Genomic DNA, 17,979 nt, shown 5'->3' on the forward strand with positions numbered 1-17,979 from the left:
TGAGGCAGGAGAATCACTTGAACCTGGGAGGCGGAGGTTGCAGTGAGCCAAGATAGTGCCATTGCACTCCGTCTCAAAAACAAACAAACAAAACCAGGCTAGGGGTGGGGGCTCATGCCTGTAATCCCAGAACTTTGGGAGGCTGACGCAGGTGGATCACAAGGTCAGGAGTTCAAGATCAACCTGGCCAACATGGTGAAACCCCATCTCTACTAAAAATACAAAAATTAACCGGGCGTGGTGGTGGACGCCTGTAATCCCAGCTACTCGGGAGGCTGAGGCAGGAGAATTGTTTGAACTTGGGAGGTGGAGGCTGCAGTGAGCGGAGATAGCGCCACTGCACTCCAGCCTGGATGACTCCATCTCAAAAAAAAGGCCAAGTGTGGTGGCTCACACCTGTAATCCCAGCACTTTGGGAGGCCAAGGTGGGTGGATCACCTGAAGTCAGGAGTTTGAGACCAGCCTGACCAACATAGTGAAACCTCATCTCTACTAAAAATACAAAATTAGCTGGGTGTGGTGGCGCATGCCTGTAATTCCAGCTACTTGGGAGGCTGAGGCAGGAGAATCGCTTGAACCCGGGAGGCAGAAGTTGCAGTGAGCAAAGGTCACACCATTGCACTCCAGCCTGGGCAATAAGAGTGAAACTCCATCTCAAAAAAAAAAAGAAAAAAAAAAATGAGCTCATGTCATCCGCAAATAGAGATAGTTTTACTTCCTTCCCAATGTGGATGCCTTTTACTTCCTTTTCTTGCCTAATTGTTCTGGAGAGAACTTCCAGTGCACTGTTGATAGAAGTGGCCAGAGCAGGCATCCTTGTGTTGTTTCTGCAGAGGCTGAACTTTTAACCGCATGATGGACTTTTTCTGCTGAGTCGTCCTGATTCTTGGTTTGGGGCCGGAGATTATGGTTTGTGTGGCTATGCCAAAGGCATGGGTGGAAACAGGGAAAACCAGCCAGTTAGCCGCCACCTGGGCTTTGGTGCAGACCCACCAGGTGGTTGCTGATGTCCGCACCTGTAGCAGTGAGAAGGCGCCCTGGCATGACTAACTCCCTTCTCCATTTTGCTCGTAACTTCCCTCCCCTCCCCCGGCACCCTACCGGCCATGGTGGTGATATCTTTTAGGTTAACTGCTTTTGCCTGTCTCTGCATGTAGGCCAAACTTATTATGGGAGAAATTTATTTTATAGTTTAACTTTGAAGCAAGGATGATAATAGTCCCTCCCTAAAACTAATCCTCCCTCCCTTCCCCCACAGAAGATGAGGAGGTTGTACACATAAGTAACAATGCTATGTTACAAATGTACATAAGCTGGCATGGGTGACTCATGTGTGTCTGTAATCCTAGCACTTTGGCAGTCAGAGGCAGTGAAGTGGCATCGTTTGGGGAAATACCCAAGGATCATTGTCTTGACCTAAGGAAAATGAAGACGCAGACGCAGACGCACGAGGAGTCAGAAAGTTTGGGCTGGGTGCGGTGGCTCACGCCAGTAATCCCAGCACTTTGGGAGGCCAAGACAGGCAGATCACCTGAGGTCAAGAGTTCGAGACCAGCCTGGCTAACATGGCGAAGCCCCGTTTCTACTAAAAATACAAAAAATTAGCCAGGCACGGTGGCATGCGCCTGTAATCCCAGCTACTCAGGAGGCTGAAGCAGGAGAATAGCTTGAACCCGGGAGGCGGAGGTTGCAGTGAGCTGAGATCGTGCCATTGCACTCCAGCCTGGGCAACAGACACTGTCTCAAGAAAGAAAAAAAAAGAGAGAGCAGAAAGTTTAATAGGTGAAAGAAGCAAAAGAAAAGCTCCCCCGTGCAAAGGGAGGGGGTTCCGTTCATGGTGGCATGCGGTTGGTTTTACAGAGGGGCTTGAAGAGGTGGTGTCTGATTTACGTAGGGCCCAGAGGATTCATTGGACAAAGTATGTCATTTACCTGGAGGTTGAAGAGGCTGACCATGCCACCCTAATCTTTTATCATGCAGATGGAGTTTCTGCCTGGCCGGGTGCCATGACACCTGCACACGTGGCAACAAAGAAAAGGGAAGAGAAAGACTCCATGTTGACTCTGCCTGGCTTCCAGGTATCCCTTCTCTATGGGCGCGGCTGCCGGCATTCGCCTCTGCAAGTTTCCAGCTTGCTTATCTATGCTTGCAGCTTGATTTTTCAGGCTGCTTTTTGTTAGAAAAGAAATTAGTTGGGGGCTGCTTTATTATTAAAATAAAAACCTTACTTCCTGTACCCTCACTAACTGCCTAAATAATTTCTTTTTAACTCCTATATCAGCAGGAGGATTGCTTGAGCCCAGGGGTTGGAGACCACCCTTGGCAACACAGGGAGACTCTGTCTCTATAAAACATTAAAAAATTGCCAGGCGCAGTGATTCACGCCTGTAATCCCAGCACTTTGGGAGACTGAGGTGGGTGGATCATGAGGTGAAGAGATGGAGGCCATCCTGGCCAACATGGTGAAACCCCATCTCTACTAAAAATACAAAAATTAGCCAGGCATGGCGGTGGGCACCTGTAAACCCAGCTACTCGGGAAGCTGAGGCAGGAGAATCACTTGAACCCGGGAGGCGGAGCTTGCAGTGAGCCGAGATTGCACCGCTGCACTCCAGCCTAGTGACAGAGCAAGACTCTGTCTCAAAAAAATAAATAAAATAAAATAAAATAAAATAATTAGCTGAGTGTGATGGCATGCACCTGTGGTCCCAGCTATAGGGGAGGCTGAAGCTGAGCCGAGATCGTGTCACGCCATTGCACTCCAGCCTGGGCAACAGTGCGAGACCTTGTCGCAAAAAAAAAAAAAAAAAAAAAAAAAAAAGCATATGCGCACTATGACATGACCAAAGGACAAAGAAGTTTCACAACACCCCTCTAGCCCTTCATTGCCATTCAGATGTCTGTGGTCATTGGTTACCTTGTGACCTCAACCTCTTCCCTCTCCTCCCTTCTACTAACAGAAAAAGAGCCTAGAAATTGATGTTAACTTAAGCTGGTTCTTTAGAACACCAGTCTGCCATCCTCTTGGTTTGCTGGCTCTCCAAATCAAGTCACTTTCCTTGCCCCAACACCTTGTCTCCTGATTTACTGGCCATCATGTGGCAATCTGTACAAGCTTTGGACTCAGTTACAGCTTAATGGCCCAAAGTGTGGCGTGAGAGGCAGCACTGGCCCCAGCTATGGATAGAAGTTGGTCTTTGGACAGGTGCCCCAAAGCCTTCACACTTGAGAAGCTTGAGCCACTGATGGGGAAAGATCAGGCAACCTGACCAGCCCAGGGAGCCATTTCCTAGCAGTGGTTCTGCCTCTAACAGTCCACCCTGGGGACTCCTGCCCTTTCTGGGGCAGGTCTTGGAGGAAACCTTTGGCCATGTTAGGTTCGTATATTGTACAACCCACAAGAAAATACACTTGAAAGGGTGGGATAAAATAAATTGATATGGCTGAGCACTGTGGCTGACACCTATAATCCCAGCACTTTCAGATGTCGTTTGAGACCAGCCTGGGCAGCATGGAGAGACCCTGTCTCTACAAAAATTTTAAAGTTAGCCAGGCCGGGCGGATCACGAGGTCAGGAGACCGAGACCATCCTGGCTAACACGGTGAAACCCCATCTCTACTAAAAATACAAAAAATTAGCCGAGTGTGGTGGCAGGCGCCTGTCGTCCCAGCTGCTCGGGAGCCTGAGGCAGGAGAATGGCGTGAACCCAGGAGGCGGAGCTTGCAGTGAGCCTAGATAGCTCCACTGCATTCCAGCCTGGGCGACAGAGCGAGACTCCGTCTCAAAAAAATAAAAAATAAAAAATAAATAAAGTTAGCCAGGCATGGTTGCACATACCTATAGTCTAAGCTACTTGAGAGGCTGAGGTGGGAGGATCACTTGAAACTGGGAGGTCGAGGCTGCAGTAAGCCATGATCAGACCACTGCACTCCAGCCTGGGCAACAGAGTGAGACCCTGTCTCAAAAAACAAAATGGGCCAGGCACAGTGGCTCACGCCTGTAATAGCAGCACTTTGGGAGGCTGAGGTCGGTGGATCACTTGAGGTCAGGAGTTCCAGACCAGCCTGGCCAACATGGTGGAACCCCATCTCTACTAAAAACACAAAAATTATGGCAGGGCGCAGTGGCTCACGCCTGTAATCCCAGCACTTTGGGAGGCCAAGGTGGGCGGATCACCTGAGGTCGGAAGTTCAAGACCAGCCTGACCAACATGGAGAAACCCCGTCTCTACTAAAAATACAAAATTAGCGAGGTGTGGTGGCTCATGCCTGTAATCCCAGCTACTCAGGAGGATGAGGCAGAAAAATTGCTTGAACTAGGGAGGCAGAGGTTGCGGTGAGCCGAGATCATGCCATTGCATTCCAGCCTAGGCAACAAGAGTGAAACTCCGTCTCAAAAACAAACAAACAAAAAAACCCCACATATACACCTTGATTTAATACTTCCCAAGAGCTATTCATTTGGCCCTATGTCTGTGACAGCTGGAAAGAATGCTTTATAAAAGAAAGAAGAGGCTGGGCGTGGTGGCTCATGCCTGTAATCCCAGCGCTTTGGGAGGCCAAGGCGGGTAGATCACGAGGTCAGGAGTTCAAGACCAGCCTGGCCAAGATGGTGAAACCTTGTCTCTACTAAAAATACAAAAATTAGCTGGGCACAGTGGTGGGTGCCTGTAATCCCAGCTACTCGGGAGGCTGAAGCAGGAGAATCGCTTGAACCCAGGAGGCAGAGGTTGCAGTGAGCCAAGATTGCACCACTGCACTCCAACTGCGGTGACAGAGCAAGGCTCTGTCTCAAAAAAAAAAAAAAAAAAAAAAAGAGAGAGAGAGAGAGGAAAGAAAGAAGAGCGGCCAGGCACGGTGGCTCACACCTGTAATCTCAGCACTTTGGGAGGCTGAGGCGGGTGGATCACCTGAGGTCAGGAGTTCAAGACCAGCCTGACCAACATGGCAAAACCCTGTCTCTACTAAAAATACAAAATTAGCCGGGTGTGGTAGTGCATGCGTGTAATCCCAGCTACTCGGGAGGCTGAGGCAGGAGAATCACTTGAACCCGGGAGGCAGAGGTTGTGGTAAGCCAAGATCGTGCCATTGCACTCCAGCCTGGGCAACACAAGTGAAACTCTGTCTCAAAAAAAAAAAAAAAGAAAAAGAAAAGAAAAGAAAAGAAAGAAATAAGAGCATCCTGGCCAGGCGCGGTGGCTCACGCCTGTAATCTTAGCACTTTGGGATGCTGAGGAGGGTGGATCACACGAGATCAAGAGTTCGGGACCAGCCTGGCTAACATGGTGAAACCCTGTCTCTACTAAAAATACAAAAATTAGCCGGGCGTGGTGGCGCACAACTGTAATCTCAGCTACTTGAGAGGCTGAGGGAAGAGAATCGCTTGAACCCGGTGGGGCAGAGGTTGCAGTGAGCTGAGATCGCGCCACTCCCTCCAGCCTGAGTGAAAGAGCAAAAACTCCGTCTCATAAAAAAAAAAAAAAATCCTTTGCCATGTCCAGCAAATCATGATAGCATATTTTTTCAATCCTATCTACCAATTACACAAAAGTTCTTGGTTACATTTGGCTTCTTTGTTTTTTTTTTTTTTTTTTTTTTTTTTTTTTTTAAGACAGAGTCTTGCTCTGTCGCCCAGGCTGGAGTGCAGTGGCGCAATCTCGGCTCACTGCAAGCTCCGCCTCCTGGCTTCACACCATTCTCCTGCCTCAGCCTCCCGAGTAGCTGGGACTACAGGTGCACGCCACCACGCCCGGCTAATTTTTTTGTATTTTTAGTAGAGACAGGGTTTCACCGTGTTAGCCAGGATGGTCTCGATCTCCTGACCTCATGATCCGCCTGCCTCGGCCTCCCAAAGTGCTGGGATTACAGGCGTGAGCCACCGCACCCGGCCCTACATTTGGCTTCTTAACTTTCTTCTTACTAACTCTGCATTAAGTCACTTTTGAACATATTCAAAAGTAGACAGAGTAGTATAATGAACCTCCATGTAATCCAACACCCAACCCCATCAATCCTCAGCCAAGCTGCCTCGTCTATTCCCTGACTTCCACATTATTTTATTTATTTATATATACTTTTAAAGACAGGGGTCTCACTATGTTGCCTAGACTGTCCTCAAAATCCTGGCCCCCAAGGAGTTGGGATTTCTAGCATGAGTCACAGTGTCTGGCTCCCACATTATTTTAAAACAAACCCCAAACGTTGCATCATTTCATCACAAATAATTTTATTATTTTATTTACTTATTTATTTTTAATGTTTAATTTTTTTAATGTTTATTTTTTGAGACAGAGTCTCACTCTGGCACCCAGGCTGGAATGCAGTGGTGCTATGTCGGCTCACTGTAACCTCTGCCTCCCGGGTTCAAGCAATTCCCCTAACTCAGCCTCCCAAGTAGCTGGGATTACAGGCATGCAACACTGTGCCCGGCTAATTTTTTGTATTTTTAGTAGAGATGGGGTTTTGCCATGTTGGCCAGGCTGGTCTTGAAACAAATAATTTTATGATTTTATATAAAGCTCTAAAAGAGGCCTGGCATGGTGGCTCACGCCTGTAATCCCTTGACTTTGGGAGGCCAAGGCGGGTAGATCACCTGAGGTCAGGAGTTCCAGACCAGCCTGGCCAACATGGTGAAACCCCATCTCTACTAAAAATACAAAAATTAGCCAGGCATGGTAGCGGGCATCTGTAATCCCAGCTAATTGGGAGGCTGAGGCATGAGAACCGCTTGAACCTGGGAGGTGGAGGCTGCAGTGAGCCGAGATAGCGCCATTGCACTCCAGCCTGGTGACAAGAGCAAAACTCCATCTCAAAAAAAAAAAAAAAAAAGCCGGGCATGGTGGCTCACGCCTGTAATCCCAGCACTTTGGGAGGCCGAGGCGGGTGGATCACGAGGTCACCAGATCGAGACCAGCCTGACCAACATGGTGAAACCCCGTCTCTACTGAAAATAGAAAAATTAGCTGGGCATGGTGGCACGCGCCTGTAATCCCAGCTACTCGGGAGGCTGACGCAGGAGAATTGCTTGAACTGCAGGAAGCGGAGATTGCAGTGAGCCGAGATCGCACCACTGCACTCCAGCCTGCTGATGGAGTGAGACTCCATCTCAAAAAAAAAAAAAAGAAAAAAGAAAAAAAGCTTTAGAGCAAGAATGAAATGAAGTAAAGTACACTTGGAAAAGGGCCAAGTGGGTGACTTGAGAGATCAAGTAAGCAGTTTGGCCTTTTGACTTGGGGTTTTATATGTTGGCATGCTTCCGGGGTCTTGTGTCCCTTCTCCCCTGATTCTTCCCTGGGGGTGGGCTGTCCGCATGCGCAGTGGCTGCCAGCACTTGGGAGGTGGGCATGCACAGTGTGTTTCCTGGAGCTGTGCATGTGTTCACTTGAGGCATTCTTCCCTTACCAGTCAAATGCCCCTAGAAGTTCATATACCAGCTAAGCTCTACCATTTTGCCTCTTAATGCACATGCTCTTGCCCAGCTCCTGAGATCTTATCAGGAAGCTGCTGATCCCCAGTTTCAGGTGTTCCTGTTTATTGGGAGACTGCTTTCTCTGCTGCCTGGTGCTGAGACACGGTGCCTGGCACCCACATTAGTTTTTGAACAATTATTATGTTAGAGAGACAGTTAACAACCGCTTGACCATCACATGATGGTTGCAGACATTCCTGGTTGGGGGGGGCCCTCTCCTGCTGTGCTCATGCCTGACTAGCTACTACTGTAATAAGAACCCATCCCTAAAAAAACTAAAAATAAAAATAAATTTAAAAACTAGGCCAGGCATGGTGGCTCATGCCTGTAATCCCAGCACCTTGGGAGGCCGAGGTGGGAGAATTGCTTGAGCCCAAGAGTTTGAGACCAGCCTGGGTGACATGGCAAAGCCCCATCTCTACAAAAAATACAAAAATTGGGCTGGACGTGGTGGCTCACACCTGTAATCTCAGCACTTTGGGAGGCTGAGGTGGGTGGATCACCTTAGGTCAGGAGTTCGAGACCAGCCTGGCCAACACAGTGAAACCTCGTCTCTACTAAAAATAAAAAAATTAGCCAGGTGTGGTGGTGGGCATCTGTAATCCCAGCTACTTGGGAGGCTGAGACAGGAGAATAGCTTTAACCCGGGAGGCAGAGGTTGCAGTGAGCTGAGATCGCACCACTACACTCTAGCCTGGGTGACAGAGAAAGACTCCGTCTCAAATAAATAAATAAATAAATAAGAAGTATGGTCTTTCTGCCATAAGCAGAGACAGGCTAAAAACATCTGTAACATCCGTTGACCCTGAATACTTTGTTCAAATTCAGCCTTGCTTTCTGCTGGCTTTCCACTGATACATGTGATTGATGAAGAAATATGTTTTAGTTCCTTGCCAGATTTTATTTTTATTTCTGTTACAGTTTTTACTGCAGATTTTTTTTTTTTTTTTTTGAGATGGAGTCTCGCTCTGTTGCCCAGGCTGGAGTGCAGTGGCACGATCTCAGCTCACTGCAAGCTCCGCCTCCCGGGTTCACGCCATTCTCCTGCCTCAGCCTCCCGAGTAGCTGGGACTACAGGCGCCCGCCACCAGGCTGGCTAATTTTTTGTATTTTTAGTAGAGACAGGGTTTCACCGTGTTAGCCAGGATGGTCTCGATCTCCTGACCTCGTGATCCGCCCGCCTCAGCCTCCCAAAGTGCTGGGATTACAGGCTTGAGCCACTGCGCCCGGCCAGAAATTTTTATCATAACAGGAAGAACAAATGATTCCCAACGGTATGCAAGTTTCTGCTTTTGCTATTAAGAAACCTCAAAAAAGAAGCTGGGCGCAGTGGCTGACACCTGTAATCCCAGCACTTTTGGAGGCCGAGGCGGGAGAATTACTGGAGCGCAGGAGTTTGAGACCAGCCTGGGCAGCATGGCAAAACCCCATCTCTACAAAAAATACAAAAAAATTAGCCAGGCTTGGTGGCACACGCTGGTAAGTTTCAGTTACTTGGGTGGCTGGCCCTGTCTCAAAAAAAGCAGAAAGCTCAAAAAAGGCTTTGAATCATTTATCATTAAGTTTGAAGAAACTCTGGAGGAAGCACTGGATTAAGTATGACACAACTTTAAAAATCACTGGAAAAACTGTAGAGGTTCGCCTGGACATTTGATTTTCACATGCTCTGGTTCTTGGGATGGAGTCATATTATGTAACCCAGTATCTCAAGGCCCATCTATGCCCAGCTTGAGGTTATTCATTCAAATAAATGGGTGTAAATCCACATTTCAAATAATCTTCTGGATTAATTGAAGTCCTGGGCCTTGAAAAAGGGTCAGTTTGACATTTTTTTTTTTTCTTGTCTCATTCTGTCAACCAGGCTGAGTGCAGTGGCCAGATCTCAGCTTAATGCAACCAACACCTCCCTGGCTCAGGTGATGCTCCCTCTTCAGCCTCCTAAGTAGCTGGGACTACAGGCATGTGCCACCATGCCTGGCTAATTTTTGTATTTGTTTTTTTTTTGTAGAGACGGGGTTTCATCTTGTTGCCAAGGCTGGTTTTGAACTCCTGGGTTCAAGTGATCCTCCTCCCTTGACCTCCCAAGGTGCTGAGATTATAGGCACGAGCCACGGCTCCTGGCCTAATACTACCCTCATTCATTCATTTCTTTTTTCAAGATGGCTTTATTATTCTTTTACAGCTTTACTGAGGTATAATTAATGTGCAATAAACTGCACATATATGAAGTGTAAAATCTGATGTGTTTTTGTGTTTTGACCTATGTCTACACATGTGAAATGATTACCACAACTAAGATGATATTTCTTTCACCCTCACTGGGTTCTTCCTGCTCTTTTTTTTTTTTTTTTTTTTTGAGGCAGAGTCTCACTCTGTTGCCCAGGCTGCAGTGCAGTGGCGAGATCTCGGCTCACTGCAACCTCTGCCTCCCCGGTTCAAGTGATTCTCCTGCCTCAGCCTCCCTAGTAGCTGAGATTACAGGTGCGCGCCACCACACCCAGCTAATTTTCGTATTTTTAGTAGAGATGGGGTTTCACCATGTTGGCCAGGCTGGTCTCAAACTTCTGACATGAGGTGATCCACCCACCTCCGCCTCCCAAAGTGTTGGGATTACAGGAGTGAGCCACCATGCCCGGCCTCTTCCTGCTCTTTTGTAATCTATCTTTTCCTCCTCCTACCCCCAACCCCCAACCCTAGAAAATCACTGATGTGTCACTTATGGTTTGTATTTTCTATATTTTCTAGCATTTTCTATAAATCAAATCATGTAATGTGTATTCTTTTTTTTTATTTTTATTTTTTTTTGAGACGGAGTCTTGCTCTGTCACCCAGGCTGGAGTGCAGTGGCGCGATCTCAGCTCACTGCAAGCTCGGTCTCCTGGGTTCACACAGTTCTCCTGCCTCAGCCTCCCCAGCAGCTGGGACTACAGGCGCCCGCCACCATGCCTGGCTAATTTTTTTGTATTTTTAGTAGAGACGGGGTTTCACCGTGTTAGCCAGGATGGTCTCGATCTGACCTCGTGATCCGCCCGCCTCAGCCTCCCAAAGTGCTGGGATTACAGGCGTGAGCCACGGCGCCCGGCCACAATGTGTATTCTTTATCTGACTTTTCTTTTTCAAGACAGGGTCTCTTTGTTGCCCAGACTGGAGTGCAGTGGCACAATTATAGCTCACTGTAACCTTGAACTGGGTTCAAGTGATCTTCATTCCTCAGCTCCCTAAGTAGCAGCTTGAACTACAGGCGTGTGCCACAGCCAATTTTTTTTTTTTTTTTTTGAGACGGAGTTTTGCTCTTGTTGCCCAGGCTGGAGTGCAATGGTGCAATCTCAGCTCATCACAACCTCCGCCTCCCAGGTTCAAGCCATTCTCCTGCCTCACCCTCCCTAGTAGCTGGGATTACAGGCATGAGCCACCATGCCCAGCTAATTTTGTATTTTTGGTAGAGACGGGGTTTCTCCATGTTGGTCAGGCTGGTCTTGAACTCCTGACCTCAGGTGATCCGCCCTCCTTGGCCTCCCAAAGTGCTGGGATTACTGGCGTGAGCCACCGTGCCAGGCCATATTTATTTATTTATTTATTTATTATTTTTATTTATTTTTTTTTTTGAGAGATGGGGTCTCATTATAGTACTCAGGCTTGTCTCAGGCAATCTTTCCATCACAGCCTCCCGAAGCACTGGGATTATGGGCACCACGACTGGCCCTTTTGTCTGGCTTAAAAAAAAAAGTTTATATTATATAAATAAATATTTTAAATTTTTTCTAGATACAAAGTGTTGCTCTGTTGCCCAGGCAGATCTCAAACTCCTAGGTTCAAGCAATCCTCTTGCCTTGGCCTCCTTAAGTGCTGGGATTACAGGAGTGAGCCATGGCACCCAGCCTGTCTGGCGTTTTGTTTTTGTTTTTTGAGATGGAGTCTCGCTCTGTTCCCGAGGCTGGAGTGCAGTGGCACAATCTCGGCTCACTGAAACCTCCGCCTCCTGTGTTCAAGCAATTCTCCTGTCTCAACCTTCCAAGTAGCTGGGACTATAGGCAGGCAACAACACCCCTAGTCAATTTTTTTGTATTTTATTTTTTGATTTTATTCTTGAGATGATTGGAGAAAGGTATTGTTTGTCCAGGGCAGAGTTACTACTTGAATCAGTCTCCCCTAAAATTTTGAGGCTAGGCTTTTTCAAGGATAGTTTGGCAGGCAGGGGCTAGGGAACAGGTGCTGGTAATTGGTTGGGAATGTGATCATGGGGGTGTGGAAAATGCTCCTTGAGCACTGAGTCTTCCTGTGAGTTGGACCACAGGACCAGTGGGCATTCGTTTTTTTGTTTTGTTTTGTTTTTTGAGATGGAGTTTCGCTCTTGTAGCCCAGGCTGGAGTGCAATGGTGCAATCTCGGCTCACCACAACCTCCACCTCCCAAGTTCAAGTGATTCTCCTGCCTCAGCCTCCCCAGTAGCTGGGATTACAGGCATGCGCCACCATGCCCGACTAATTTTTGTATTTTTAGTAGAGGCAGGGGTTTCTCCATGTTAGTCAGGCTGGTCTCGAACTCCCAACCTCAGGTGATCCGCCCATCTCAGCCTCCCAAAGTGCTGGGATTACAGGCGTGAGCCACCGCGCCTGACCGGGCATTAGTTTTACAAAGGCAGTTTAGTTTGGGGAAGGACTACTATCATCCTTGCTTTAAGGTTAAACTATAAACTAGATTCTCCCCAAAGTTAGTTTGGCCTAAGCCCAGGAATGTCCAAGGAGAACTTGGAGGTTAGAAGCAAGATGGAGTCAACTATGTCAGCTTTCTGGTTTTTGTTTTGTTTTGTTTTGTTTTTTTGAGACAGAGTCTTGCTCTGTCACTCAGACTGGAGTGCAGTGATGCAATCTCAGCTCACTGCAACCTCCGCCTCCTGGGTTCAAGCAATTCTCATGCCTCAGCCTCCAGAGTAGCTGGGATTACAGGTGCACACCACCACGCCTGACTAATTTTTGTATTTTTAGTTGAGATGGGGTTTCCCCATGTTGGCCAGGCTAGTCTCATCCTCAGGTGATCTGCCCATCTTGGCCTCCCAAAGTGCTGGGATTACAGGCGTGAGCTACCGTGCCTGGTCTACTGGTCTAGATTTCTTTTACTGTCATAATTTTGCAAAGGTTTCAGGGCTGGGATGAGAAAGAGTGGGAACAGGGCGTGGCTTCAGCTCAGTCCCACTGGAGCATTCTTCCATGCATTCCCAGTGATCACAAACCCCACTCCACTACCTCATTGATGCCATAATGTTTAACCATGCCTTTTACTTAAGGAATGCCAAGAACTGGCTTTAGGAAATCTAAATATGAAACCAAGGCTGTGGCGTGTTCCACCCTGAGAAGCAATGCTGAACAACTGATTTACAGCCTTCTTGCTACCAGCCAGACCACCAGGTGGCCCCTTAGTCAAGACAACCATAGCAACCGGCCATGCTGACCTGTATACCCTACCCCTCAGTGTTTCGCCCAGTCCAGTCTGCATACCACCCTACCCCCTGACGTTAATTTCCACACTTTGCCTAATATAAAAAAGCCCTGCTGACTCTTTTTAGAGAGGCAGTCAGGGAATTCTCCTCTCTCTCTCTCTGTCTCTCGTGCTACCTTCATTATGTCCAGACATAAGCTCCAATTAAGTCTTTCCTGGGAAAACTCGAGGCTTCATGACGATTTCTATTGCATTGAGAGCCCAAGAATCTATGGTCAACAACAGGGAGCAGTGGCTCACACTTTTACCCAGCACTTTGGGAGCTTGAAGTGAAGGATTATTTGAGCCCAGGAGTTCAAGACCAGCTTGGGCAACACAGTGAGACCCCATCTCTACAAAACATAAAAACAAATTAGCTGGGCATGGTAGCTTACGCCTATGGTCCCAGCTGCTTGGGAGGGTGAGTAGAAAGGATTGCTTGAGCCAGGAGTTTCAGGCTGCAGTGAGCTATGATCCTGCCACTGCACTCCAGCCTGGGTGACAGAGTGAGACACTGACTCAAAAAAAAAAAAAATTTTTTTTAGGCTGGGCGCAGTGGCTCACGCCTGTAATCCCAGCACTTTGGGAGGCCGAGATGGGCGGATCACGAGGTCAGGAGATCGAGACCAACCTGGCTAACACAGTGAAACCCCGTCTCTACTAAAAATACAAAAAAAATTAGCCAGGCATGGTGGTGTGCGCCTGTAGTCCCAGCTACTCGGGAGGCTGAGGCAGGAGAATGGCGCGAACCCAGGAGGCGGGGCTTGCAGTGAGCCAAGACATGCCACTGCACTCCAGCCTGGGCAACAGAGCCAGACTCCGTCCCCAAAAAAAAAAAAAATTTTTTTTAAAGGAATCACCAGCTTATGCTGTGAAGAATACTACCAGGTAGTTAGGGAAGTACACCCAGAACCTGCTTATCTGCTTGTTAATCTCTCAGCAACACAGACTTTCAAATCATATTCTTAAACTGGAAATAAAGGGGAAAAAAGATCTCTGGGGCAAGAAATTATTATCACAAAGACCTTATGCTAAATTATAATACTTACAAAAAAACAATTTATATTTGGATTTTTAGCCCAAAGCATTTGATCAGCCACATTTTTGGGGTGAGGGTGGAGAGAGTTGGTTGGAGAAAGGTACTGTTTGAGACAGACCATGGCCACAGGGAGTTTTGGCTGGGAGCCTGATAATAAGGTAACAGCAATCCAAAGAACAAAACAGAATTTTCCTAAAGCACAGGATGACAATGTTACACAGACTGTTTCCACCCCCGCTGCCCCAAATTCATATGTTGAAATCCTAGCCCTGGCTGGGCGTGGTGGCTCACACCTGTAATCCCAGCACTTTGGGAGGCCGAGGTGGGCGGATCACCTGAGGTCAGGAGTTCAAGACCAGCCTGGCCAACATGGTAAAACCCTGTCTCTACTAAAAATACAAAAACTAGCCGAGCACAGTGGCGGATGCCTGTAATCCCAGTTACTTGGGAGGCTGAAGCAGGAGAATCGCTTGAACCCAGGAGACGGAGATTGCAGTGAGTTAAGATCGCACCATTGCACTCAAGCCTGGGTGAGCGAGACTCCGTCTCAAAAAAAGGAATTAAAAAAAAAAAAAAAAACAGAAATCCTAGCCCCCCAAGGTGATGGTATAAAGAGATGGGGCTGGGCTGGGTGAGATGACTCAGGTCTGTAATCCCAGCACTTTCGGAAGCTGAGGCAGGAGGATAAATTGAGCTCAGGAGTTCAAGACCAGCCTGGGCAACATATCGAGACCCTGTCTCTATTAAGAATTTAAAAAAAAAAAAAATTGTAGGGCAAAGTGGCTCACACCTGTAATCCCAACACTTTGGGAGGCTGAGGTGGGCAGCTCATGAGGTCAAGAGATTGAGACTATCCTGGCCAACATGGTGAAACTCTGTGTCTCCTAAAAATACAAAAGTTATCTGGGTGTAGTGGCGTGCACCTATAATCCCAGCTACTCGGGGGGCTGAGGCAGGAGAATTGCATGAAGTGGGAGGCAGAGGTTGCAGTGAGCTGATATCATGCCATTGCACTCCAGCCTGGTGACAGAGCGAGACTCCGTCTCAAAAATGAATAAATAAATAAAAAGAGCAATGGGGCTTCTGGGAGATGATTAAGTCACGAGAGGTGGATACCATGTAAGGACACAGCCAAAGGACAGCTATCTCTGAGCCAGGAAGCAGGCCCTCACCAGACAATGAATCTGCCAGCACCTTGCTCATGGAACTTCCCAGCCTCCAGAACTGTGAGAAATACATTTCTGTTGTTTGTAAGCCACTCATTTTATGACATTTTGTTATAGCGGTCCAGACATGCTAAGACAGGTTATAAATACTAACAATAGTGCTAAACTATTAAGAAAAGGTTGGGCCGGGCGCGGTGGCTCACGCCTGTAATCCCAGCACTTTGGGAGGCCCAGGTGAGCGGATCACGAGGTCAGGAGATTGAGACCATCCTGGTCAACATGGTGAAACCCTGTCTCTATTAAAAATATAAAAATTAGCTGGGCATGGTGGCGGGCACCTATAGTCCCAGCTACTTGGGAGGCTGAGGCAGGAGAATTGCTTGAACCCGGGAGGCGGAGGTTGTAGTGAGCCAAGATCACGCCAGTGCACTCCAACTTAGGCGACAGAGAGAGACGCTGTCTCAAAAAAATAAAAATAAAAAATAAAAACAAAGAAATCTGGGTTATTGCCAGGCACGGTGGCTCATGCCTGTAATCCCAGCACTTTGGGAGGCCGAGGCGGGCGGATCACGAGGTCAGGAGATTGAGACCATCCTGGCTAACACGGTGAAACCTCGTCTCTACTAAAAATACAAAAAATTAGCTGGGCGCGGTGGCAGGCGCCTGTAGTCCCAGCTACTTGGAGACTGAGGCAGAATGGCGTGAACCCGGGAGCGGAGTTTGCAGTGAGCCAAGATAGTGCCACTGCAGTCTGGCCTAGGCAAAAGAGCGAGACTCCGTCTCAAAAAAAAAAAAAAAAAGAAAGAAAAGGTTAACTGTGTCCAAGATCCTCTATTTAATAGGACAAAGATAGTTTTTTTTTTTTAGACAGAGTTCCACTCTTGTTGCCCAGGCTGGAGTACAATGGCGCAATCTCCACTCACTACAACCTCTGCCTCCCGGGTTCAAGTGATTCTCCAGCCTCAGCCTCCTGAGTAGCTGGGATTACAAGTGCCCGCCACCACGTTCGGCTAATTTTTGTATTTTTAGTCAAGACAGGGTTTCACCATGTTGGCCAGGCTGGTCTCAAACTCCTGACCTCAGGTGATCCTCCTGCCTCAGCCTCCCAAAGCGCCAGGATTACAGGCATGAGCCACTGCACCTGGCCAATGGATCCATTTCGAAAATCTCTTAATAAATTTTACAAAAACTCACCATGGTATAAATGTGCCATCATTCTTTGCCTGACCAAGTTCCTGTGTGTCACCTTGGTGAGGTGGTGCAACACAACAGAAAGCAGAAGTTCTGTGATCAGCTGCATAGGGGTTCACATCCTGGCTCAGTCAGTTACTTGCTGGGAAAATTACTTCTCTAGTCCTCAGTTTCCTCATTTATTATTTTTATTTTATTATTATTATTATTATTTTGAGATGGAGTCTTGCTCTGTCACCCAGGCTGGAATGCAATGGTGTGATCTCAGCTCATTGCAACCTCCACTTCCCAGGTTCAATAGATTCTCCTGCCTCAGCCTCCCAAGTCACAGGGATTACAGGCACGTGCCACCACGCCCAGCTAATTTTTTGTATTTTTAGTAGAGACGGGGTTTTACTGTGTTAGCCAGGATGGTCTCGATCTCCTGACCTTGTGATCCGCCCGCCTCGGCTTCCCAAAGTGCTGGGATTACAGGCGTGAGCCACAGCACCTGGCCAGTTTCCTCATTTCTTAAGTGGGGTAATAAGACCAGGCACAGTGGCTCATGCCTGTAATCCTAACGCTTTGGGAGGCCGAGGCAGATGGATCACTTGAGGTCAGGAGTTCAAGACCAGCCTTGCCAACATGGTGAAACCTTGCCTCTACTAAAAATGCAAAAATTAGCCGGGCATGGTGGCAGGCGCCTGTAATCCCTGCTATTCGGGAGACTGAGGCAAGAGAATCACTGGAACCTGGGAGGCGGAGGTTACAGTGAGCCGAGATCGCACCACTGCACTCCAGCCTGGGCAACAGTGAGACCCTGTCTCAAAAAAATAAATAAATAAAATAAAGTGGGGTAATAATAGTACCTGCTGCGGAGGGTTGTCGTAAGGATTTAATGAACTGATGCATGTAAAGCACCTGCGCAGGGCTGGGACGTAAACTCAGTGCACTGGCTGTTTGTGTAGTATGAGTTACTATTCATGTTTCAGCATGCATGCCCCTTACTGGTTCTAAAGAACACAATGGTCTTTGGTTACCAAGATAGAAGTAAACAATTCAAGATTACTTTTGGGTGTTCCTATACTGATGAACAATCCTGTGTGTTTTTATCTCCCTAGATAATTTTAATGATCTGGAATGCTCTTAATGACCTAATTTGGGGCTGGGCATTCATACCTGTAATCCCAGCACTTTGGGAGGCTGAGGTGGGAGGATTGCTTGAGCTTAGGAGTTTGAGACCAGCCTGGGCAACATAGTGAGATCCCAGTCCCTACAAAATATTTTTATTCCTTTTTTTTTTTTTTTTTTTTGAGACAAAGTCTCTCTGTCGCCCAGGCTGGAGTGCAGTGGCGTGACCTCGGCTCACTGCAAGCTCCGCCTCCTGGATTCACACCATTCTCCTGCCTCAGCCTCCTGAGTAGCTGGGACTACAGGCACCCGCCACCATGCCCAGCTAATTTTTTCTATTTTTAGTAGAGACGGGGTTTCACCGTGTTAGCCAGGATGGTCTCGATCTCCTGACCTCGTGATCTGCCCGCCTCGGCCTCCCAAAGTGCTGGGATTACAGGCCTGAGCCACTGCGCCTGGCCTACAAAATTTTTTTTAAAAAATTAGCCTGGCATTGCAGTGTATGCTGTAGTCCTTGCTACTCAGGAGGCT

At 47.8% G+C, this 17,979-nt stretch overlaps 1 long non-coding RNA gene across 1 annotated transcript in view; it reads left to right on the forward strand.

Annotated features, from left to right (window-relative positions):
- LOC115836291 overlaps nt 1-16,340 on the forward strand; it is a 47,718-nt gene extending 31,378 nt beyond the window's left edge. The window contains exons 2-3 of the long non-coding RNA XR_004031238.1: nt 1,981-2,078; nt 16,015-16,340. This is a non-coding gene — a long non-coding RNA (uncharacterized LOC115836291). The remainder of the gene's footprint in view (nt 1-1,980; nt 2,079-16,014) is intronic.
- Nucleotides 16,341-17,979: the final 1,639 nt, after the last annotated feature.

This window comes from Nomascus leucogenys, chromosome 8 (assembly GCF_006542625.1).
Source record: "Nomascus leucogenys isolate Asia chromosome 8, Asia_NLE_v1, whole genome shotgun sequence".
Taxonomy (NCBI): domain Eukaryota; kingdom Metazoa; phylum Chordata; class Mammalia; order Primates; family Hylobatidae; genus Nomascus; species Nomascus leucogenys.